Source organism: Tamandua tetradactyla, chromosome 12 (genome assembly GCF_023851605.1).
Source record: "Tamandua tetradactyla isolate mTamTet1 chromosome 12, mTamTet1.pri, whole genome shotgun sequence".
NCBI lineage: Eukaryota > Metazoa > Chordata > Mammalia > Pilosa > Myrmecophagidae > Tamandua > Tamandua tetradactyla.
In genome coordinates, this window is record NC_135338.1 from 4,331,301 (window position 1) to 4,352,858 (window position 21,558).

At 36.7% G+C, this 21,558-nt stretch overlaps 1 pseudogene; it reads left to right on the top strand.

The window, feature by feature from the left end:
* The first annotated feature begins 19,463 nt into the window (after window positions 1-19,463).
* LOC143651187 (V-type proton ATPase subunit e 1 pseudogene) lies at window positions 19,464-20,325 on the top strand (annotated as a pseudogene).
* Window positions 20,326-21,558: the final 1,233 nt, after the last annotated feature.

A 21,558-nucleotide genomic window follows, 5' to 3' on the forward strand; every position in this document is an offset into this window, starting at 1 on the left:
TGGTATGGTAGCCCATGACAAACTCTGGGATCTGTCCTGTAACTACTTGTTGAAGAGTGCTTTGAAAACTATTGCTTTTTTTCTTTCTTTGCTTTGTATATTTATTAGACAATAAAAAAAAATTTTTTTAAGTCGCTGTTATATGAATATAGAAGGTAGGGTAACAGTCTAGACTAAGAGGGATTTGACTAACAAGACCTGGTAACCAAATGCAATGCATGACCCTTGATTGCATCTGGGATTTAAAAAGAAATGGCTGTAAAGCACACTAGATGGACAATTGGGGAAATTTGAATATGGACTGTATATTAGATAATAGTTTGATATTTTACATTATGGTTATGTAGGAGGATGTCTTTGTTTCAGGAGATACTTGCTGAAATATTTAGAGGAGAAATTACAAAACACATTCTCAAATGGTTCAGCAAAACAAAAAATGTAACAGAATATAAAATAAGTATATATATATTTATAATAAATGAATAAATAAATGTATATATATCCCATGAAATATACATGTATTTCCTCCCAAGAATCCTTTCTCATAAATTAACTATAGGTTGTCCTAAAAAAACACAGTAAAGTAAAAAAGAGAAACACATGGAATCTGGGAAATGGAATCCAACACAGGAAAGAGGGAAGAGAATCCCAGGAATGTGGTGAAGGGTGCTCCAGAAGTGACAGACATACAACAGGTCTAGAAAGCAATCAACCCAAGTGAGAAGAATCTCAGGGAGATTTCTTCCAAAAGAAAAAATTGATAAGAAAGATGACATATTTGAATATATTGAGAGATTATTTACACAGTAAGGGGAGAGTTTCAGATTACATTAGTGATAAGTACCTAAAAACTCAAGGAAACAAAAAGCAAGACACATTAACAAAACAAAAAGTTGTGTGATAAAGGAAAAGCAACAGTGTATCATAGGACTTGGAATTTAATAGTCTTTCCACAGTTCTACTTATAAAATTATGGAATACTTTCCTATCCAAGTTAGAATGTAAGTTTATTAGGAAGTTTATTAGGAAGAGGGAGGAAGAAGAAATATGTGTGTCTGTGTGTGTGTGTGCTGAGGATGGGACCATCGAAAGGAAAGCTACTACATTACATTTACAAAATAAAAGAGAGAAAGCAATATAAGCATGATATATAGAGATATTGAGGTAAAGTTCATAAAAATCAGCAAAAAGAGTTGTAAGAAGCTGCCTGTGGCAAGTGGGAAATGGGAGAATGACAGTGGGTTTCTCTTTGTTGAATCAAATCTTGTAGAACTATTTGACTCATTAAACCATGTGCATATGTAACACTGAGAAAAACGAAATGAATTGAAAACCAAGGAGAATGCATTATGAAGTGAAACAGTCATCTAGAAACAGATGATTTGATGTATAATCTTGCTTCTACCAAAGCCTGATAGCCTGTGAACAAGTCCTTTGCATTTTCTGGAAGTATATGTCTTTATTTTATAAGGTGAATTTAATAATGTTTAAGATCTTTGCCAAGTAAAATCATTACCCTCCCCACTCCATGGGGCATAACATCCAGGGCTCAGAGTCTCCCTGGCAACATGGGACATGACTCCCAGGGATGAGCCTGGCCTTGGCATCGTGGGATCAACAATGCCTTCCTGACTAAAACGGGGAAAATGAATGTAACAAAATAAGGGATCAGTGGTGAAGAATAAGAGTCAAAAGGCTACTCTTACATGAGCTTCAGCTAGATATTGCTAATTACCATAGTTTGCCAAACCCCATCCAAAATCATTCCTGTTAACCCAAAGAACATCTAGGGCTCTATTTGAGATTCCCCCAAAATTTCATGTACAAAGATTACTTTCCAGAATCCTACAACCTCCAGATTGTTCCTAGGCCAGATAAGCCCTGAAACCCAGAGGTGCCAGTCTCTCCAAGAATATCAACTGGTTCCATCCTTCTAGTTCATATTATTGACACCTCTTTTCAACATGAAAAAAGTTAGAATGGGCATAACCCCAATATCTCTAAAGCTTGGGAGAAGGATCAAAGAAGAAGTTAGAAAGTTAGGATTTAACAAGAGAGTACGGCTACTGAATCATTATATTGGTATTTCTTTTTAGCCTTCAGTATCTTGGAGCAGCTAGAAGGAAAAACTTAAAATTGTGGAACTGTAACCCATACCAAACTTTGGAAACTGTTCTATAACTAGTTGCTAAATTGTACTTAGAAATGTATGGCTTTTTTGTACATATATTGTATTTAACAATAAAAATGCTTAAAAAGATCCTTGCTAGCTCCAAATCAGATAATTTATTAAATATATAAATACATATAGATATTTTAAGCAAAAAATTAAATAGTTTATATTAAGCTTTTTTTGATGCGTTATGTATTTTTAAAGTATGTTTGCATTATGTTTAATATATTATATTTTGAAAATTGTTCTTTTATTTTTTGGCATGAGCAGGCACCGGAAATCGAACCTGGATCTTGGGCATGGTAGGTGAAAATTCTGCCACTAAGCCACTGTCACACCACACTAAAATAGTTTTTATTGAGATTTATTTTAATGAATACAATTATCTTCTAATAAAATGGAGTTTTAATTTTGATTTTCCTCAAAATATTGGGTGCCAGGTCCAATAAGATCTCTAATATAACCTAATATACTCTAACAAAAAAGTCAATATTAAGAAATATTAATTTAAAAATTGACTATATAATTCTAAAGAACTTTTTTTTTTTACTTTTGCTGTCACTAGTTTATTGGGTAAATACAAAATAGAGGCTTTTGTATTTTTAAAAAGCAAAACCAAAGAGATTAGAAAGGAAGCACATGCGGCGGGCCGCGGTGGCTCAGCGGGCAAAGCGCTTGCCGGCTATGCCGGAGGACCTCGGTTCGATTCCCTGCCCCAGCCCATGTAACAAAAAACGGAAAAACAAAATACAATAAAACAAGAAAATGTTTAAAGATGTTTCCCTTTCTTCCTTCCTTCCTTCCTTCCTTCTCTCTGTCTTTCCTTTAAAAAAAAAAAAAAAGGAAGCACATGTCTTCGCTAGAATATAAACATAAATTAGATTTCACTAACAATTAGGCACTTAAAATGTAAATGTAAAACGTTGAAATTTTAGAAGTATAAACTATAAGTAATACTGCTAAATTTCTCCTGGAATAAATTTACAAACACAAGCTTGGAAAAATATATTTCTAAACAAAGATAATTTCCTCTTTTTTTTAAAAAAAAAGCTGGAATTCAAATACCATATGATTGATCAATGATTAAGTTACTGGCAGCTGGGAGAAAAGACGTTCTGAAGTAAATGTATTTGATTAAAAGGTAAGCATTTAATAAATCTATTATAGTAGCATACAGTATATCATAAAGTATGTGCCAGAAATTAATGAATTCCGGACTTAAAAATTTACTTTACAAGAAGACACTTCACACTGAAATAGTACAGGACTAAAAAAGATTTTTGAAATCCATGTCTCAGAGTTAATTTTTAAATTGTAACATTCTTAAAACGTAAGAAACTATTTAAATACTTTGTGTAAATATTCTTCTTGAATGGAGAATTTTACCCGTAAGTGGAAAAATAAATTAATTGATTTTAGCATTGTCTCATTTTTAAGTTAAAATTTAAATTCTAATGCATGGATTTTTTTGTTGAGAATAATAAATCACACTGAAACAATTTTAACATTAAAATGTCTCCTACTCAAAAAGAATTAAAAGGAAATAATAAATGTAAAACAGTTAATAGACACAAAGAAGGACACTATGTATTTTTTATTAATTAAAAAATTAACAACAAAACATTAAGATATCATTCTATTCTGCAAATACAATCAGCAATTCTTAATATCATCACATAGTTGCACATTCATCATTTCTTAGAGCATTTGTATTGATTTAGAAAAAGAAATAAAAAGACAACAGAAAAAGAAGTAAAATGATAACAGAGAAAAAAAAGATTATACATACCATACCCCTTACACCTTCCTTTCATTGATCACTAGGATTTCAAACTAAATTTATTTTAACATTTGTTCCCCCTATTATTTATTTTTATTCCATATGTTCTACTCGTCTTTTGAGAAGGTAGATAAAAGGAGCATCAGACATAAGGTTTTCACATTCACAGAGTCTCATTGTGAAAGCTATATCATTGTTCAATCATCATCAAGAAACATGGCTACTGGAACACAGCACTACATTTTCAGGCAATTCCCTCCAGCCTCTCCATTACATCTTGAACAACAAGGTGATATCTACTTAATGCGTAAGAATAACCTCCAGGATAACCTCTCAACTCTGTTTGGAATCTCTCAGCCATTGACACTTAGTCTCATTTCACTCTTCCCCCTTTTGGTCGAGAAGGTTCTCTCAATCCCTTGATGTTAATTCTCAGCTTATTCTAGGGTTTTTCTCAGTCCCTTGATGCTGAGTCTCAGCTCATTCCAGGATCTCAGTCCCACGTTGCCAGGAAGGTCCACACTCCTGGGAGTCATGTCCTACGTGGAGAGGGGGAGGGTAGTGAGACTGCTCGTCATGTTGGCTGGGGAAAGAGGCCACATCTGAGCAACAAAAGAAGCTCTCTTGGGGGTGACTCTTGGGCCTAAATTTTAAGTAGACTTGACCTATCCTTTGTGGGATTAAGTTTCATATGACCAAACCCCAAGACTGGGGGCTGAGCCTATAGCTTTGGTTGTCCACACTGCTTGTGAGAATATCAAGAATTCAACTTGGGGCAGTTGAATTTCTCCCCGTTCTCACCATTCCCCGAAGGGGGCTTTGCAGATACTTTTTCATTCACTGATCAAATCACTCTGGGATTCATCGGGGCATCACTCTGGACAAACCAACAAAATCTCATGTCCTACCTGAGATTCCAAGTACTTATGACGTTCAATCAAACTATCTACATAAGCTATATTAGGAAATACTATAGTCAAAATATAAATTTTGTAACAAATAAACTTTTTTTGCTTTAGTCACACGTAAGGTGACATTTCAAAATATTAATTACCATCTATTTTCGGCACCCTGCAATAATGACATTCCTTTGTTCTACCTCATGCAAAAACATTTTTAAAATTTGTACATTGTACATTTCACTATTATTACACACTCTAAGCATTCCTAGATTATACCATCTCGATCTTTAACATCTATCTTTCTTTCTGATTTCATTTATGTCCCCAACCCTCCTCCCTCTATCATTCTCACATGCAGCCTCATTCAGTGTTTTAACATAATTATACTACAGTTAGGTAGTATTGTGCTGTCCATTTCTGAGTTTTTGTATCCAGTCCTGTTGCATAGTCTGTATCCCTTCAGCTCAAATTATCCAATATCTTACCCTATTTCCATCTCCTGATGGTCTCTGTTACCAACGACATATTCCAAGTTTATTCACTAATGTCAGTTCATATCAGTGAGACCATACAGTATTTGTCCTTTAGTTTTTGGCTAGTCTCACTCAGCATAATGTTCTCAAGGTTCATCCATGTTGTTACATACTTTATAAGTTTATTCTGTCTTAAAGATGCATAATATTCCATTGTATTTATGTATCACAGTTTGTTTAGCCACTCGTCTGTTGATGGACATTTGGTTGTTTCCATCTCTTGGCAATTGTAAATAATGTTGCTATAAACATTGGTGTGCAAATGTCCATTTGTGTCTTTGCCCTTAAGTCCTCTGAGTAGATACCTAGCAGTGGTATTGCTGGGTCATATGGCAATTCTATATTCAGCTTTTTGAGGAACTGCCAAACTGCCTTCCACAGTGGTTGCACCATTGGACATTCCCACCAACAGTGAATAAGTGTGCCTCTTTTTCCACATACTCTCCAGCACTTGTCATTTTCTGTTTTGTTGATAATGGCCATTCTGATTGGTGTGAGAGGATATCTCATTGTGGTTTTTTTGATTTTCATTCCTCTAATGGCCAGGGACGTTGAGCATCTCTTCATGTGCCTTTTGGCCATTTGTATTTCCTCTTCTGAGAGGTGTCTGTTCAAGTCTTTTTCCCATTTTGTAATTGGATTGGCTGTCTTTTTGTTATTGAGTTGAACAATCTCTTTATAAATTCTGGATACTAGACCTTTATCTGATATGTCATTTCCAAAAATTGTCTCCCATTGCATAGGCTGTCTTTTTACTTTCTTGATGAAGTTCTTTGATGCACAAAATTGTTTAATTTTGAGGAGTTCCCATTTCTTTCTTTCTTTCTTTCTTCTGTGCTCTTGCTTTAGGTGTAAGGTCTATAAAACCACCTCTAATTATAAGATTTATAAGATATGTCCCTACATTTTCCTCTAACTGTTTTATGGTCTTAGACTTGATGTTTAGATCTTTGATCCATTTTGAGTTAACTTTTGTATAGGGTGTGAGATACGGGTCCTCTTTCATTCTTTTGCATATGGATATCCAGTTCTCTAGGCACCATTTATTGAAGAGACTGTTCTGTCCCAGGTGAGTTGGCTTGACTGCCTTATCAAAGATCAAATGTCCATAGATGAGAGGGTCTATATCTGAACACTCTATTTGATTCCATTGGTCAATATATCTATCTTTATGCCAATACCATGCTGTTTTGACCACTGTGGCTTCATAATATGCCTTAAAGTCCGGCAGCGCGAGATCTCCAGCTTTGTTTTTTTTCCTCAAGATACTTTTAGCAATTTGGGGCACCCTGCCCTTCCAGATAAATTTGCTTATTGGTTTTTCTACTTCTGAAAAGTAAGTTGTTGGGATTTTGATTGGTATTGAGTTGAATCTGTAAATCAATTTAGGTAGAATTAACATCTTAACTATATTTAGTCTTCCAATCCATGAACATGGTATGCCCTTCCATCTATTTAGGTCTTCTGTGATTTCTTGTACAGTTTCTTGTAGTTTTCTTTGTAAAGGTCTTTTGTTTCTTTAATTAAATTTATTCCTAAGTATTTTATTGTTTTAGTTGCAATTGTAAATGGAATTTGTTTCTTGATTTCCCCCTCATATTGTTCATTACTAGTGTATAGAAACACTACAGATTTTTGAATGTTGATCTTGTACCCTGAACTTTGCTGTACTTGTTTGTTAGCTCTAGTAGTTTTGCTGTGGATTTTTCAGGGTTTTTGACATATAGTATCATATCATCTGTGAACAGTGATAGTTTTACTTCTTCCTTTCCAATTTTGATGCCTTGTATTTCTTTTTCTTGTCTAATTGCTCTGGCTAGAACTTCCAACACAATATTGAATAACAGTGGTGATAGTGGACATCCTTGTCTTGTTCCTGATCTTAGGGGGAAAGTTTTCAGTTTTTCCCCATTGAGGACGATATTAGCTGTGGGTTTTTCATATATTCCCTCTATCATTTTAAGGAAGTTCCCTTGTATTCCTATCCTTTGAAATGTTTTCAACAGGAAAGGATGTTGAGTCTTGTCAAATGCCTTCTCTGCATCAATTGAGATGACCATGTGATTTTTCTGCTTTGATTTGTTGATATGGTGTATTACATCAATTGATTTTCTTATGTTGAACCATCCTTGCATACCTGGGATGAATCCTACTTGGTCATGATGTATAATTCTTTTAATATGTTGCTGGATTCGATTTGCTAGAATTTGGTTGAGGATTTTTGCATCTAGATTCATTAGAGAGATTGGTCTGTAGTTTTCTTTTTTTGTAATATCTTTTCCTGGTTTTGGTATGAGGGTGATGTTGGCTTCATAGAATGAATTAGGTAGCTTTCCCTCCACTTCAATTTTTTTGAAGAGTTTGAGCAGGATTGGTACTAATTCTTTCTGTAATGTTTGGTAGAATTCACATGTGAAGCCGTCTGGTCCTGGACTTTTGTTTTTGGGAAGCTTTTTAATGACTGATTCAATTTCTTTACTTGTGATTGGTTTGTTGAGGTCATCTATTTCTTCTTGAGTCAAAGTTGGTTGTTCATGCCCTTCTAGAAAGTTGTGCATTTCATCTACATTGTTGAATTTATTAGCATAAAGTTGTTCATAATATCCTGTAATTACCTCCTTTATTTCTGTGGGGTCAGTGGTTATGTCTCCTCTTCCATTTCTGATCTTATTTATATGCATCCTCTCTCTTCTTCTTTTTGTCAATCTTGCTAAGGGCCCATCAATCTTATTGATTTTCTCATAGAACCAACTTCTGGTTTTATTGATTTTCTCAATTGTTTTCATCTTCTCAATTTCATTTATTTCTTCTCTAATCTTTGTTATTTCTTTCCTTTTGCTTGCTTTGGGGTTAGTTTGCTGTTTTTCCTCCAGTTCTTCCAAGTGGACAGTTAATTCCTGTATTTTTGCCCTTTCTTCTTTTTTGATATAGGCATTTGGGGCAATAAATTTCCCTCTTAGCACTGCCTTTGCTGCATCCCATAAGTTTTGATATGTTGTGTTTTCATTTTCATTTGCCTCGAGATATTTACTGATTTCTCTTGTAATTTCTTCCTTGACCCACTCATTGTTTAAGAGTGTGTTGTTGAGCCTCCACATATTTTTGTATGTTCTGGCGCTTTGCCTATTATTGATTTCCAACTTCATTCCTTTATGATCCGAGAAAGTGTTGTGTATGATTTCAATCTTTTAAAATTTGTTGAGACTTGCTTTGTGACCCAGCATATGGTCTGCCTTTGAGAATGATCCATGACCACTTGAGAAAAATGTGTATCCTGCTGTTGTGGGGTGTAATGTCCTATAAATGTCTGTTAGGTCTAGCTCATTTATTGTAATATTCAAATTCTCTGTGTGTTTATTGATCCTCTGTCTAGATGTTCTGTCCGTTGATGAGAGTGGGGAATTGAAGTCTCCAACTATTATGGTAGATGTGTCTATTTCTCTTTTCAGTGTTTGCAGTGTTTGCCTCACGTATTTTCGGGCATTCTGGTTCAGTGTATAAATATTTATGACTGTTATGTATTCAGGTTGAATTGTTCCTTTTATTAGTGCATAGTATCCTTCTTTGTCTCTTTTAACTGTTTTACATTTGAAGTCTAATTTGTTGAATATTAGTATAGCTACTCCTGCTCTTTTCTGGTTGTTATTTGCATGAAATATCTTTTCCCAACCTTTCACTTTCAACTTATGTTTATCTTTGGGTCTAAGATGTGTTTCCTGTAGACAGCATATAGAAGGATCCTGTTTTTCAATCCATTCTGCCAGTCTATGTCTTTTGATTGGGGAGTTCAATCCATTAACATTTAGTGTTATTACTGTTTGGGTAGTACTTTCCTCTACCATTTTGCCTTTTGTATTTTGTTTGTCATATCTAATTTTCCTTCTTTCTACACTCTTCTCCACACCTCTCTCTTCTGTCTTTTTGTATCTGTCTCTAGTGCTTCCTTTAGTATTACTTGCAGAGCTGGTCTCTTGGTCACAAATTCTCTCAGTGATTTTTTTTTGTCTGAAAATGTTTTAATTTCTCCCTCATTTTTGAAGGACAATTTTGCTGGGTATAGAATTATTGGTTGGCAGTTTTTCTCTTTTAGTAATTTAAATATATCATCCCACTGTCTTCTCGCCTCCATGGTTTCTGCTGAGAAATCTACACATAGTCTTATTGGGTTTCCCTTGTATGTGATGGATTGCTTTTCTCTTGCTGCTTTCAAGATCCTCTCTTTCTCTTTGACCTCTGACATTCTGACTAGTATGTGTCTTGGAGAACATCTATTTGGATCTATTCTCTTTGAGGTATGCTGCACTTCTTGGATCTGTAATTTTAGGTCTTTCATAGGAGTTGGGAAATTTTCAGTGATAATTTCTTCCAGTAGTTTTTCTCCTCCTTTTCCCTTCTCTTCTCCTTCTGGGACACCCACAACATGCATATTTGTGCACTTCATATTATCATTCAGTTCCCTGAGTCCCTGCTCATATTTTTCCATTTTTTCCCTATAGTTTCTGCATCTTGTTGGATTTCAGATGTTCCATCCTCCAGTTCACTAATCCTAACCTCTGTCTCTTGAAATCTACCATTGTAGGTTTCCATTGTTTTTTTTTCATCTCTTCTACTGTACCTTTCATCCCCATAAGTTCCGTGATTTGTTTTTTCAGACTTTCCATTTCTTCTTTTTGTTCATTCCTTGCCTTCTTCATATCCTCCTTCAATTCATTGATTTGGTTTTTGATGAGGTTTTCCATGTCTGTTCGTATATTCTGAATTAGTTGTTTCAGCTCTTGTATCTCATTTGAACTATTGGTTTGTTCCTTTGACTGGGCCATATCTTCAATTTTCCTGGTGTGATTTGTTATTTTTTGCTGGTGTCTAGACATTTAATTACCTTAATTAGTTTATTCTGGAGATTGCTTTCACTTCTCTTACCTAGGGTTTTCTTGCTAGATGAATTTGTTGTCTATCTGTTCTTTGACCTTCAGTTCAGCTTTTTCTGGACCTCTAGCTTGGGTTTTGTTTAACAGAGGATAATTTTTCAGTTCTTATTTTCTTGTTTCTTGCCCTGCTTTATGGTGCCTTTTCCCTCCCCAGCCTTAGGAGGGTCTATGTAGGTATTATAGACTTCAGCTGAGTTTTCCTGGACTAAACTGGCCTCCTATTGTGGGGAAGGAGTCGTCTGCATCAGTTTTCCCTGAGGGTGAGACCCAGCAGGTTAAAAGACTTTCCTGTGAAGTCTCTGTGCTCTGTTTTTCTTATCCTGCCCAGTATGTGGCATGTCTGCCTGCAGGTCACACCAGCAAAAGATGTTGCGGCACTTTTAACTTTGGAAGACTCTCCCTGCTGGGGGCATGGTGGAGACAGGGGAGAGGTTGTAGGCTGGTTTTAATGGCTTCAAATTGCCAAGTCCTGGGGTCTGAGTTCCTTGAGGGAGGGATTCCACCTGAGTTGGGCTTTACCCCTCCCCTGGGGAAGGCACAGTTGGGAGACAGCCCTCAAAGCAGCCCATTTCTGCCTATGCCTGGGGCTGTTGCAGCCTGAGAAGTCCCACCACTAGATCCAGAGGCTGCCAAGTCTCCGTAGAAACACAGCTACTAAAACCTCTGTTTCCTCCCCTTTCCTCTTTTTCCATGAGCCCAATGAGCGACCTCCGCTTTGACCAGGTTTAGAGTCTCTTTCCCTTCCCTCTGGGGAGCCGCCTGTGGGGGAGGGGCACTGGGCACCGGCCGCCAAGTTTTGGGGATCTCAAAGTTTTGGGGAAGCTCACAGCTGGTCCAGGTGGTCCAGACTGGGGTACGCTGTGTGTCCGTCCGGTCACTGATGTGGCTCCGGGAGGTGTTCTGTACTGTTTCTGGTTATTTAATAGTTGTTCGGGAGGATGGACTAAAATGCACAGGTTGCTAAGCCTCCATCTTGACCCCTCCCCCTGACCCTATGTATTTTTAATAAAAGGAACAATTCAACAAGAAGAATAACAATCATAAATATTTTGTACTGAGCCAGAATGCTCCAAAATACATAAGGCAAACACTGAAAACACTGAAAAGAGAAATAAACACATCTACCATAATAGTTGGAGACTTCAATTCCTCATTTTCATCAATGTACAGAACATCTAGACAGAGGATCAATAAAGAAACAGAGAATTTGAATAATACAATAAATGAGCTAGACTTGGGCCGCGGTGGCTCAGCGGGCAAGAGTGCTTGCCTGCCGTGCCGGAGGACCCCGGTTCGATTCCCGGCCCCAGCCCATGTAAAAAACAAACAAACAAACAAAATATAATAAAACAAGAAAATGTTTAAAAATGTTTCCCTTTCTTCCTCCCTTCCTTCCTTCCATCCTTCCTTCCTTCTCTGTCTTTCCTTCCTTTCCTCCCTCTCTCTTTAAAAAAAAAAAAAAAAAAAAAAAAAAAAAATGAGCTAGACTTAACAGGCATATATAGAATGTTACACCCCACAACAGCAGGATACACCTTTTTCTCAAGTGCTCATGGATCATTCTCAAGGATACACCATGTGCTGGGTCACAAAGCAAGTCTCAATACATTTAAAAAGATTGAAATCATACAAAACACTTTCTTAGATCATAAAGGAATGAAATTGGAAATCAATAGTAGGCAGAGTGCCAGAAAATTCACAACTATATGGAGGCTCAGTAACACACTCTAAAACAATCAGTGGGTCAAGGAAGAAATTGCAAGAGAAATCAGTAAATATCTCAAGGCAAATGAAAATGAAAACACAACATATCAAAATTTATAGGATGCAGCAAAGGCAGTGCTTAGAGGGAAATTTATTACCCTAGATGCCTTTATCAAAAAATAAGAAGAGCAAAAATCAAGGAATTAACTGTCAACTTGGAAGAACTAGAGAAACAACAGCAAACTAACCTCAAAGCAAGCAAAAGAAAAGAAATAATGAAGATTAGAGCAGAAATAAATGAAATCAAGAGCATGAACACTATCAAGAAAATAAAAATAACCAGAAGTTGGTTCTATGAGAAAATCAATAAGATTGATGTACCCTTAGTGAGGTTGGCAAAAAGGAGAAAAGAGAGGATGCAAATAAAATCAGAAATAGAAGAGAAGACTTAACCACTGACCCTGAAGAAATAAACGAGTTAATGAGAAGATATTATGAACAACTTTATGCTAATAAACTACACAATGTAGATGAAATGGACAACTTCTTAGAAAGGCATGAACAACCAACATTGACTCGAGAAGAAATAGATGACCTCAACAAACCAATCACAAGTAAAGAAATCGAATTAGTCATTAAGAAGTTCCCCAAAAAGATAAGCCCAGGACCAGATGGCTTTACATGTGAATTCTAACAACATTCAAGAAAAATAAGTACCAATTCTGCTCAAACTCTTCAAAAAAATTGAAGAGGATGGAAGGCTACCTAACAAATTCTATGAAGCCAACATCACCCTCATACAAAAGCCAGACAAAGATATTACAAAAAAAGAAATCTACAGACCAATCTCTCTAATGAATATAGATGGAAAAATCCTCAATAAAATCCTTGCAAATCGAATCCAGCAGCACATTAAAAGAATTAAACACCCTGACCAAGTTGGATTCATCCCAGGTATGCAAGGATGGTTCAACATAAGAAAATCAATTAATGTAATGCACCATATCAACAAATCAAAGCAGAAAAACCATATGATGATCTCAATTGATGCAGAAAAGGCATTTGACAAAATTCAATATCCTTTCTTGTTGAAAACACTTCAAGGGATAGGAATAGAAAGGAACTTCCTCGACATGATAAAGAGAATATATGAAAAACCCACAGCTAACATCATCCTCGATGGGGAAAAACTGAAAACTTTCCCCCTAAGATCAGGAATAAGACAAGAATGTCCACTATCACCATTGTTATTCAACACTGTGTTGGAAGTTCTAGCCAGAGCAATTAGACAAGAAAAAGAAATACAAGGCATCAAAATTGGAAAGGAAGAAGTAAAACTCTCACTGTTTGAAGATGATATGATACTCTATGTTGAAAACCCAGAAAAATCCACAGCAAAACTACTAGAGCTAATACATGAGTACTGCAAAGTGGCAGGTTACAAGATCAACACTCAAAAATCTGTGGTGTTTCTATACACTGGTAATGAACAATTAAAATCCCCAAAACTTACTTTTCACAAATAGAAAAACCAATAATCAAATTTATCTGGAAGGGCAGGGTGCCCTGAATAGCTAAAAATATTCTGAGAAAGAAAAATGAAGTCAGAGGTCTCACACTACCTGACTTTAAGGCATATTATGAAGCTATAGTGGTCAAAACAGCATGGTACTGGAATAAAGATAGATATACTGACAAATGGAATCAAATACAGTGTTCAGAAATAGACCCTCTCATCTATGGACAATTGATTTTTGACAGGCAGTCAAGCCAACTCACCTGGGACAGAACAGTCTCTTCAATAAATGGTGCCTAGAGAACTGGATAACCACATACAAAAGAATGAAAGAGGATCCTTATCTCACACCCTATACAAAAGTTAACTCAAAGTGGATCAAAGACCTAAACATTAGATCTAAGACCATAAAACTGTGAGAAGAAAATATAGGGAAATATTTTATAAATCTTATACTTGGAGGCAGTTTTCTAGACCTTACACCCAAAGCATGAGCATTGAAGAAATAAATAAATGAATGGCAACCCCTCAAAATTAAGCACTTTTGTGCATCAGAGAACTTCGTCGAGAAAGTAAAAAGAGCCTACAAATTGGAGACAATGTTTGGAAACAATATATCAGATAAGGGCCTAGCATCCAGAATATATAAAGAGATTGTTCAACTCAACAACAAAAGGACAGACAACCCAATTACAAAGAGGGTAAAAGACATGAACAGACACTTCTCAGAGAGTAAATACAAATGGCCAAAAGGCACATGAAAAGATGCTCAACTTCCCTGGCTCTTAAGGTGTTCTAGTTTGCTAGCTGCCAGAATGCAATATACCAGAAATGGAATGGCTTTTCAAAAGGGGAATTTAATAAGTTGCTCGTTTACAGTTCTAAGGCTGAGAAAATGTCCCAATTAAAACAAGTCTATAGAAATGTCCAATCAAAGGCATCCAGGGAAAGATACCTTGGTTCAAGAAGGCCGATGAAGTTCAGGGTTTCTCTCTCAAGTGAGAAGGCACATGGCAAACACAGTCAGGGCTTCTCTCTCGGCTGGACAGGCACATGGCGAATACGGTGTCATCTGCTAGCTTGGTCTCCTGGCTTCCTGTTTCATGAAGCTCCTCGGGAGGCGTTTTCCTTCTTCATCTCCAAAGGTCGCTGACTGGTGGACTCTCTGCTTCATGGTGCTGCAGCATTCTCTGCTCTCTCTGAGTCTCTCTGAATCTCCAAAATGTTTCCTCTTTTATAGGACTTCAGAAACTAATCAAGACCCACTCAAATGGGTGGAGACATGTCATCCCCTAATCCAATTTAACAACCATTCTTAACTAAATCACATCAACCAGGGAGATGATCTCATTACAGTTTCAAATATACAGTATTGAATAGGGATTATTCTACCTTTAAGAAATGAGATTTATATTAAAACATGGCTTTTCTTAGGGGGCATACTTCCTTTCAAACTAGCACATAGGGAAATGCAAATAAGAACCAAAATGAGATATCATCTCACACCCACCAGAATGACCATTATCAATAAAACAGAAAATGGCAAGTGCTGGAGAGGATGTGGAGAAAGAAGCACACTTATCCACTGTTGGCGGGAATGTAAAATGATACAACTGCTGTGGAAGGCAGTTTGGCAGTTACTCAGGAAGCTAAGTATAGAATTGTCATATGACCCAGCAATACCATTGCTAGGTATCTACTAAGAGAACATAAGGACAAGGACACAAATGGACATTTGCACACCAATGTTTATAGCAGCATTATTTACAATTGCCAAGAGATGGAAACAGCCAAATGTCCATCAACAGACGAGTGGCTAAACAAGCTGTGGTGCGTAAATACAATGGAATATTATGCATCTTTAAGACAGAATAAAGTTATGAAATATGTAACAACATGGATGGACCTTAAGGACATTATGCTAAGTGAGATTAGCCAGAAACAAAAGGATAAATACTGTATGGTCTCACTGATATGAACTGCCTTTAGTGAATGAACTTGAGAATTTCAGTTGGGAACTGAGACTATCAGGAGATAGAAATAGGGTAGATATTGGGTAATTGGAGCTGAAGGAATACAGATCTTGCAGCAGGACTGATTGTAAAAATTCAAAAGTGGATAGCACAATGCTACCTAACTGTAATACAATAATGTTAGAACACTGAATGAAGCTGAATGTGAGAATGATAGAGGGAGGGGAGCTGGGGGTGTAAATGAAATCAGAAGGAAAGATAGATGATAAAGACTGAGATGGTATAATCTAGGAATGCCTAGCGTGTATAATGATAGTGACTAAATGTACAAATTAAAAACTGTTTTTGCATGAGGAAGAATAAAGGAATGTCATTACTGCAGGGTGCTGAAAATAGATGGTAATTAATATTTTGAAGCTTTAACTTATGTGTGAGACTAAAGCAAAAAAGGTTTATTTGATACAAAATTTATATTTTGACTAGTGCATTTCCTACTAAATTATGTGGACAGCTTAATTGAACACCGTAAGTACATGGAACTTTGAGTAGAGCATGAGATTTTGTAAGTTTGTCCAGAGTGATGCCCCGATAAATCCCAGAATGATCTGAACAGTGAATAAAAAAGTATTTGCAAAGTCCCCTTCAGGGAATGGTGAGAAGGGGAAAATTCAACTTCCCCAAGTGGAGAATTCCTAATATTTTCCGAAGCAGTGTGGACAACCAAAGCAATAGGCCAAACCCTCAATCTTGGGGTTTGTGCATATGAAACTTAACCCCACAAAGGATACGCTAAGCTTACTTATAATTAGGCCTAAGAGTCACCCCCAAGAGAACCTCTTTTGTTGCTCAGATGTGGCCTCTCTCTCCAGCCAACACAACAAGCAAACTCACCACCCTTCCCCTGTCTATGTGGGACATGACTCCCAGGGGTGTGGACCTTCCTGGCAATGTGGGACAGAAATCCTAAAATGAGCTGAGACTCAGCATCAAGGGATTGAGAAAACCTTCCTGACCAAAAAGGGGAAGAGAGAAATGAGACAAAATAAAGTGTCAGTGACTTAGAGATTCCAAACAGAGTTGAGAGGTTAACCTGGAGGTTATTCTTATGCATTAAATAGTTACCACCTTTTTAGTTAAGGTGTAGTGGAGTGGCTGGAGGGAATTACCTGAAAATATAGAACTGTGTTCCAGTAGCCATGTTTCTTGAAGATGATTGTATAATGATATAGCTTTCACAATGTGAAACACAATGTGTGATTGTGAAACTTTGTGTTTGATACTCTTTTATTTACCTTATTGACAGATGAGTAAAACATATGGATTAAAATTAAGTAAATAATAGGGAGGACAAATGTTAAAGCAAATTTAGTAAATTGAAATGCTGGGAATCAGTGAGGGGAAGTGGTAGGGGGCATGTTATGTACAAATTTTTTTCTTTTTTCTTTTTATTTCATTTTCTGGATTTATGCAAATGTTCTGAGAAGTGATCGTGGTGATGAATATACAACTATGTGATGATACTGTGAGTTATTGTTTATACACCAAGAATGGAATGATCATATGGTAAAAATGTTTGTGTTTGTATGTAGATATGTTTAAAAAAATTTAAAAATGAAGAAAAGGAAATACTAAGAAAGAGGCATCTAGGGATTATCTTTGGTAAATCATTCTTTGATTGAAATAAGGTTTACTCTTCTTAAAAGTTACAGATCAATGTCTATTAAACAATAGAACTTCCTTAATTATTGAACAGAACCTTTGAAGAATTTTTTAAAGTAATTTTGTGAAGTAAAATAATTATAAATTACTTTCTAATTTTTTAATACAAAAATATATTTTTTATTAATTTTTTAATTTAAAAAATATAACAACAAACAAATGCAAACATTCTTAACTTATGATCATTCCATTCTACATATATAATCAGTAACTCACAATATCATTACATAGTTGTGTATTCATCATCATGATCATTTCTTAGAACATTTTCATCAATTCAGAAAAAGAAATAAAAAGACAACAGAAAAATATCCATACATACCATACCTCTTACCCCTCCCTTTCATTGATCACTAGCATTTCAATCTAAATTTATTTTAACATTTGTTCCCCCTATTATTTGTATTTATTTCTTATGTTTTACTCATCTGTTGATAAGGTAGATAAAAGGAGCATCAGACACAAGGTTTTCACAATCACACACTCATTGTGAAAGCTATATCATTATACAATCATCTTCAAGAAACATGGGTGCTGGAACACAACTCCACATTTTCAGGCAGTTCCCTCCAGCCTCTCCCTTACATCTTGACTAACAAGGTGATATCTATTTAATGCATAAGAATAACCTCCAGGATAACCTCTTGACTCTGTTCGGAATCTCTCAGCCATTGACACTTTATTTTGTCTCATTTTGCTCTTCCCCCATTTGGTTGAGAAGGTTTTCTCAATCCCTTGATGCTGAGTCTCAGCTCATTCTAGGATTTCTGTCCCACGTTGCCAGGAAGGTCCACACCCCTGGGAGTCATGTCCCACAAAGACAGGAGGAGGGTGGTGAGTTTGCTTTTCATGTTGGCTGGAGAGAGAGAGGCCACATCTGAACAACAAAAGAGGTTCTCTTGGGGGTGACTCTTAGGCCTTACTTTAAGTAGGCTTAGCCTATCCTTTGCGGGGTTAAGTTTCATATGAACAAACCCTAAGATTGGAGACTCGGCCTATTGCTTTGGCTGCTCCTACTGCCTGTAAGAATATCAAGAATTCTCCACTTGGGGAAGTTGAATTTTCCCCCTTTCTCACCATTCCCCCAAGGGGACTCTGCAAATACTTTCCTATTCACTGTTCAAATCACTGTGGAATTTATCAGGGCCTCACTCTGGACAAACCTAGAAAATCTTATGCCCTACTCAATCCACATGAGTTTTGATTAGTTTACTGAAATCCTTTAAAAGAAGAAACATTTTGGAGAGAGTCTCTTTTTAGGATGATGAGCGCCCGAGCCCATGCAACCAAAGACCTTGGAAATGCAGAAAGAATACGCTCCCAAGGGAGTGTCTTGAAGCAAGACGCCTGGAGAGAAAGCTAGCGGACATTGTCTTGTTCACCATGCACCGTTCCAATTGAGAGAGAAGTCCTGAACTTCATTGGCCTTTCCTGAGTGAAGGTTACCTCTTGTTGATGCCTTAATTTGAACATCTTTTAGACTTGCTTTAATTGGGGTATTTTCTTGGCCTTAGAACTGTAAACTAGAACTTATTAAATTCCCTTTTTTAGAAAAGCCATTCCATTTCTGGTATGTTGCATTCCAGCAGCTAGCAGACTAGGACACCATGAGCTGTCAAACACGCTAAAACCTGGAGCAACCAAGGGAGCCAAGGGAGAAAGCCAGCCCCGGAAAGGCAAAGTGAGGAACCCACCAGAACAGGGGTTGAAAGCAACAGAGCCCAGGAACAAGGGACCAGCAGATGCATCCACGTGCCTTTCCAGCTGGCAGAGGGGTTCAGACCCATTGGCCTTTCTTGGATTAAGGAGATTCCTTAGATGCCTTAGTTTAGACATTTTCATTCTTAGAACTATAAACTTGTAACTTATTAAATTCCTCTTTTAAAAGCTGTTTCAGAGGTGCATGGGTGGTTCAGTGGTAGAATGCTCGCCTTTCGTGCGGTAGACCCAGGTTCAATTCCCGGACCATGCACCCCCTTCCCCCCAAAAAGCTGTTCCATTTCTGGTATACTGCACTCCTGCAGCTTAACAAACTAATACAGGCTTAAACTTTTTTTTTTTTACATATCAAAGCATAATATATACAGAGGATCAGAGAAATAATAAGGGTACATCTTGTTGAATTTTTACAAAGTGAAAGATATAAAGATCAAGTCACAATGTGACTGTGTGATTGTGTAAACCTTGTGTCTGCTTTCACTACTATCTAGATCAAGATATAAAACACTGCACGCGGTCCGGCGTTGACACTTCCGGGTGGGACCGAAGTGAGGCGAAGAGGTAGGGGCTGGCAGCTCCGCGGTAACCATGGCGTATTACGGCCTTACGGTGCCTCTCATCGTGATGAGCGTATTCTGGGGCTTCGTCGGCCTCTGTGTGCCTTGGTTCATCCCTAAGGGGCCTAACCGGGGAGTTATCATCACCATGTTGGTAACTTGTTCAGTTTGCTGCTACCTCTTTTGGCTGATTGCAATTTTGGCCCAACTCAACCCTCTCTTTGGACCACAATTGAAAAATGAAGCCATCTGGTATCTCAAGCATCACTGGCCTTGAGGAAGAAGACATCTGCAGTGCTCAAGACATTGAGGTCATGAAGAGAATTCCTCTAAATGCAAAATCACCTCCAACCCCAGACCATCTTCTCTGACTTGCCATTTGGGCATCAACTGCATTAAACATTCACATCACATTTGAGTATCTTATCTAAAATGCAGTATTCTTTTCCTGTCATCCTTTTTTAAATTTTGATGAATGATGTGCCTACTTAACCTAAACTGTGCTGACTCTGCAAACTGTGTATGTGGTCTTCTGATATGAAAGGTGCTATTCTTCTGAGAAATACGGTACTCTTTTTGAAATCTGTGGATTTGAAGATGGCTCCTCTCTGCTCACACCTTGAGAATCAGCGAAGTGTTTAAGACCAGCCCAGAAACTGCTGCAAGACAACTAAGACTCCAGTGGGCAACCAATACAACAGCATGTTCAGAGGGACTATCTCTCCCAACATGATAGAATTACATCAAACTATATTTTCAGGATGAATTTCTTATTTCTGCCGTCTTTTGGAATAAATTATTTTTCTGCTTTCTATGGAAAAAAAAAAGATATAAAACACTGAGTGGCTAAACAAACTGTGGTATATACCTACGATGGAATACTATGCAGCTGTAAGACAGAATAAAGTTATGAAGTATGTAACAACATGGATGGACCTTGAGGACATTATGCTGAGTAAGATTAGCCAGAAACAAAAGGAAAAACACTGTATGGTCTCACTGATATGAACTGACATTAGTGAATAAACTTGGAATATTTCATTGGTAACAGAGACCATCAGGAGATAGAAATAGGGTAAGATTTTGGGTAATTGGAGCTGAAGGGATACAGATTGTGCAACTGGACTGAATATAAAAACTCAGAAATGGACAGCACGATACTACCTAACTGTAATACAATTATGTTAAAACACTGAATGAAGCTGCATATGAGAATGATAGAGGGAGGAGGGCTGGGGGCATAAATGAAATCAGAAAGAAAGATAGATGATGGCTCCAGAGTCAGAATGCCTAGGTTCAATTCTCATCTCTGTCACCAACCACCTGCATAACCTTTGGACAAGCTACTTAATCTTTCTGATTCTGTTTCCAGTGGTAGATAATAATAGTACTGCTACTTAGGATTGCTTATGATGATAAATTGAGATAGTATATATAAAAAGTGTAACTCAGTGCTTGATACATAATAAATGTTGAATTGGGTGGTATCATCGTACAAAAATTTTTTTAAATGCACTAGAATCCTGATTCTGGAAAACCAGCTGGTTGTCTATGGGCGATTTGGCATTTAAAATCCAATTGTGCTTATATAATCCCATTTACTGATTATCTTAAAGTATTTAATTATCTCAGAACTGAAGTGGTGGTTGGAGGATAAGATTGGGGTCACACAATTGGCTGCATCTTTTATTTAAGTCTCTATGGTTGTAAATATTATACCTTATATCTGAACCCATGTATACAAGAGTTTACTACAGACATATAAAATTAATTTCACTCAGCCCCCTTGACTAAAAAAAAGATAATAAATACTGTCTTTCAAAACATTAAAAAAAAAAAAAAGAAAGATAGATGATAAAGATTGAGATGGTATAATCTAGGAATGCCTAGAATGTATAATAATAGTGACTAAATGTACAATTTTTTTTCTATTAAAGGAATTTATTTCTTTATTGAACACTTCCCACCAAAATAGTTTCCCACAAAATGGCCTCATTTATAAATTCTATCAAACATTTAAGGAAGAAATAACACCGAAGTTATACAAACTTTTT